This window comes from Pipistrellus hanaki (genome assembly GCF_964339955.1).
Source record: "Pipistrellus hanaki genome assembly, chromosome: 1".
In the NCBI taxonomy this organism is placed as follows: domain Eukaryota; kingdom Metazoa; phylum Chordata; class Mammalia; order Chiroptera; family Vespertilionidae; genus Pipistrellus; species Pipistrellus hanaki.
Window position 1 is genome coordinate 148,672,554 of NC_140503.1, and position 5,325 is coordinate 148,677,878.

Genomic DNA, 5,325 nt, shown 5'->3' on the forward strand with positions numbered 1-5,325 from the left:
TAGTAGACATAGGGTGATCACTTCATATGTTACACAATTGTCTAATCACTATGTTGTACAACTGAAACTAATGAAATAAATGGCTATGCTGTTGCTCCAGCATCATTCATTGAAGTCTCCCTATTCCCCCACTGAATTCCAGTGATGCTCTTTTATTATAAATCAAGAATGTAGCCAAAACCGGTTTGGCTCAGTGGATAGAGCGTCAGTTCTGTGGACTGAAGGATCCCGGGTTCAATTCCGGTCAAGGGCATGTACATTGGCTGTGGGCACATCCCGAGTACGGGGTGTGCAGGAGGCAGCTGGTCGATGTTTCTCTCTCATCGACATTCTGGCTCTTTATTCCTCTCCCTTCCTCTCTGTAAAAAATCAATAAAATATTTTTTTAAAGAATGTATGTATGTGGATTTATTTTTGGACTTCCTATTGTATACCATTGACTTGTTTATTTCTTGCTCCACTGCCAAACTGATTTAATTACTCCTACTTTTAATAAGCCCTGATATCTAGAAGTTAAGTCCTCCAGTTTTATTCTTATTCAAGATTGCATTGACTGTTCTAGGTCATTTGCATTTTCACATGAATTTCTGCATCCTCTTATGGTTAGGCTTAATAGATACATATCTATTATATCTACATCTATAGATACCTTGGGACCCAGAAATCTCACCCCTAAGGAATGTGTTCAAAGTAAAGAATGTAATGTCCACCAAAAGACGTGCAAGAATGTTCATTGCAGCTGTAATTATAATAAAAACTGCAGATGAGACAACTATCCAAAAACAGTAGAATAAATAAGTTGTATATTTATAGAATGGAATACTACACAGAAATGAAAAATAATGAACAACTTTTTGCAACAATATGGATGAATGTCAAAGTTAGGTTGTTGAGAGAAAGTAGCTGACACAAGAGTAAATACTGTGTTTTGTTGATAATGCTCTTCCATGGGCTGCGCTGGTTTCACCAGTTTAAGTATGAAGATTAAAGTCCCTATGTAAAAGGAGGCCAAGTGCAGTTTTGGCTTTTCAGCTGACCTTGAATAACACAGGTTTGAAATACACTGGTCTATGTATAAGCAAATGTCGGGTGACCCCAAAAATGTATACACAAATTTTGAATAATTACAAAGCATTGTTTACTAAAATACATTTCATTTTCAAAATTGAGTGAACACCTGTTAAAGAGTGTATGCATTTTGTATGTATTTTTCAATAAATAGTATAAATGTATTATTCAATATAGACAGAGTATGTGTTTTAAAGAGAGAGTAATACTGTGATTCTGCTATAATAAAATTCAAAAACAAGCAAAATTATGCTATGAGATTAGAAGTCAGTGCATTCCATTGAAGATAGTGATTGAGTGGAAATATGAAGGAGTCCTCTGAGGTACAGAAAGTGTTCTACTTTTTTTTATTTGGAAGAGGGTTATTATCGATTTTAAATAGGTAAATATCCATTAGCTCTAGCTACTTATGATACATTTTACCATATATATAGGTTGTTGTTTTGTTTGTTTTTTTTTAATCCTCACCAGAGGATATTTTTCCATTGACTTTTAGAGAGAGTGGGAGAGAGAGGGAAAGACAGAAATAGCAATGTGAGAGAAAAACATCAATTGGTTGCTCTCCTGCACATGCCCTGACCAGGGTCCAAGCAGGGGAGAGCCCTGTGACTGAGGTATGTACTATTGACCAGAATCGAACCCAGAATTCTGGGTTCACAGCCCAATGCTCTCTCCACTTAGTCAAACCCAGCTACAGTGTTTTTTGTGTGTTTTTTAAGTTCATATCCTTAGTCTTAGCAATCCCATTTTTAGGAATCTATTTTATACAAATCATTCAAGAATGCAAACCAGCTTTTTGTTTAAGAATGTTTATTTGTTATTCATAATTTCAAAAATACGCTATAGTACAACAAAAAAGATGCATTTAAATTGCGGAAGGAATACATTTATGGATGAAGTACAATAAAGCCACTAAAAGCTACATTTTAGAAGAAAATTTAACAGTATAAGACATAGTAATAATGTAATTTTAGGTTTGTAAAATGCAAAAGACAAAATTGTATATATAATATAGTCTTAACTTTAAGAAATAAAATTTATATATGTGTACAAAAAGTTATAAAATACTTATAGTGATGTGATTTTGAGACTTTTTTACCCTTTTTGTTTTCTATATTTTCTAAAATGATCCTATATCACTTATAATAAGAAAAATATCCTATCTAATAAAGAGGGACTATGTTAATTGACCCTCACATCATCACAAATATGGCAGCGGCCACAGCCAATAAGGAGGGAATATGCTAATTGACTGCCCTATCCTCAAAGATGGTGCCCACACCAATAAGGAGGGAATATGCTAATTGACTGCCATGCCCTCAAAGATGGTGGCACCCAGTCCCTTCAGACCCTCTGGTGTGCCTGCCTTTGGAGTTTCCCAGTCCCCTCAGCCTCCTATCCATCCAGGGCCAGCCTGAGGCACAGGCAAGCCTTGGCTGACGGCTGCCCAGGCAACCAGGGCCAGCTGAGACTTGAGCTGCAAGCAGTGGCAACAGCAAAGGTTTGATGTAGGTATCACCTTCCCATTTTCACCAGGTCACATCCCACCCATGGGGGTCTTAGACTGTGAGAGGGGGCAAGGCCAAGCGAGGTACAAGAATTTTCATTCACAGGGCCTCTAGTCTACCTAATAAAAAGTAACATGCTAATTGACTACCTCTGCAATGCCCACCAGCCATTCAAGAGTGAGTATGCAAATTAATCCAACAAAGATGACAGACAGTGCATAGTCGCCATGGTGATGATGCACACGTTCTGCACCACCTCAGCCACTCCGGACCTCTGGACAACGTGGGAAGACGGAAAGGCATTTCCAGCCAGAGCGAAGGCAGTGCCAGCAGCCAGGGGAAGGAAGGCCCATTCTTGCACGAATCTTCGTGCATCGAGCTTCTGGTTACTTTAATAAAGAAACAGGAGAAGTATCTTGTCTAAAAGTTATCCACACTGAATATGATGGTTTAAGAAGAAGACAAAGTACAAAAGAACAATTACAACCTGGACATTTTATTCCTAATCTCCTGAAGTTGGAGGTAGACCAGAACTAAGAATCAATCATGCCTAAGATTACTTACAGGGATACTGAAACTCCAGAGGAGTCTGAATTCTCAACTTCAGCAAGTCTGCTCTGCCAAAGTCAGGAACCTGGGTGGGAAGACTTAATGGCCTAGAAAAAGATTATAAGGATTAATTTTAGAAGTCAGAAAAGGAACAGCTAAATATAATGGAAGAAAAACTAGGATACTGTTAAGCCAAGAAGTCAAAAGAAGATTGTTTAAATAAGGGGAAAATCAATAGTTATTAACTGACAGAATGAACTCTGAAAAAGATGGCCATTGGCTTTACAGAACAGGAGACTGCTGATAACATTAGATATGGCTGTGTGAAGTGCGGGGGATACAAAACCTAATTGCACAGATGAAAGACTAAGAGGGAGGTGAGGAAAGGGAGACAAGTATAATAGGCCTTTTCTTAAAATCTACAAAACTGGTTTATTGCTGACTTTGTAATCCTACCATACACCTCCTGAATCACTCTGGAAACTCCCCAAAGCCACAAAGAAAAAGCTAGTCAAATTATACATTGGCAAGTTCAAATTATTTAAACTTGAAAGTCAACCCACAGGTTAGTTGAATTGCAAAGTCCCATTTTAATCAGAACAATTATAATTTATGCAGGCCAGACAACCAAACCCTAATTAGTAATATTTAGGTCAGAACTCTTCAACATCAATTAAAAATGCCATATAAATATCCATTTGACTACCAGTGGTCATCAGAAGGAAAAGTGAGAAGTTTGTTTCTGTTTTTCTTTTTAGTGAAGGGATGATATGTTAAAGTGTTGACAGGTCACATTGAAAGGAGAAAAAAATATAAACAATGAGTTTCCTAAGCAGAAATAGGTGATGAGGAAGGAGGATATTATGAGTATAGATGCAGGTACATGACTAGTAATTAGCATTTAAGGGAGATCCTATTTGAGAACTTCCATTTAATTATTTAATAAATATTTATTGAACTCTTACTATGTATTAGGCAATTTTCCAAACCCTTGCTATAGAGAAATCTAACAGGAGATTCAAGAACATTATTCTTTAAAAATTACATTATAGAGGAGGGATTTATACATTAAACACTAACAAATTTGAGAGATATATTGGGGGCAGAGCTGGCAGAACTTGTTAATATATTGGATATAGAGCTATTAGATGAATTATCTGTATTGTAAGTTTATCTGCTGAGTAAAAGGGGAATGGAGGAATAAAGGGGCAGGGGATAGTCAGATATTTGACATGAGTGTTACAAGACTGCCAGTTATTTCAGAAATTGCACAGCAGCTTGTCTAGGAAAATGTTGGATTGTCAAGCAATGTTGAGACTTCATTGGACCTTAGTGAGCAAGAATTTACAATGGAGGCAACCTGCCCTGTGATTTTCCCCACGCACCTTCAGCTGCTCAGGAGCATCAGTGTGGCTGTGACAGTAGCTGCCAATTTCTACCCCAAACCCACAACTTCGGCTAGATGTCATTGGTGCAGGAGTGAACACCTGATGGAAGCTGAGCAAGGAGAGCCTTCCTTACACTTCTTACTTAAGATGAGAGACAGACCTCCTGAACTGTCTTCTTGCAGTTGTTAGATTTAAGAATCAAATGGTCTTTTTGTGGCCATATTTCTCACTATTTGGCAAAAGCAAGCTAGTGGTGAGAAAATGAAATCAGTGTGCTGAGAGACACCATAGTAATAATGGAAAACACGTATTCATGCCATGCTATGAGATGGGCGCAGTTCTAAACATTTATATGTTAACTCACTTAGTGCTCATAACAAACCTATGAGGTAGGAACTATTATAATTATCCTCACCTTGCTGATGGAGAAACTGAAGCACAGAGAGGTTGGATTTCTTGCCTTCTTTCATAGCAGGTAAAAGACAAAACAAAGACTTGAATACAGGTCTGTTAGTGCTAGTATCCATGCTTTTAACCACTATGCTGTATGACACATAAAGGAGAGGCAAAATTCTATTGAAGTTTCATTGAGTTTCTGCTCCCAATTGCATTTCTGCCCTTGACCTTATTTGGTTGTTCATATCTGTCATGCTTTCTTTCAAGTCACCATTGCTACCTTCAAACTGTTTCTCTCCTCATTCAGCATCCTTGCTCTCAAACCCCTCAATAATGATTTCTTTAGATTTCTTTCTGTCCTTCATTCTCACACGTTGGGCAATCACTTCACCTCTCTGGTTTCTGCATATTGCGCA

The 5,325-nt window shown here is 37.7% G+C and overlaps 2 protein-coding genes across 4 annotated transcripts in view; both read left to right on the plus strand.

Moving 5' to 3' along the window:
* Nucleotides 1–5,325, plus strand: part of LOC311628140 (uncharacterized protein C4orf54) — a 336,764-nt gene that overhangs the window by 301,238 nt on the left and 30,201 nt on the right. The window lies entirely within an intron of this gene.
* Nucleotides 1–5,325, plus strand: part of TRMT10A (tRNA methyltransferase 10A) — a 250,251-nt gene that overhangs the window by 214,725 nt on the left and 30,201 nt on the right. The window lies entirely within an intron of this gene.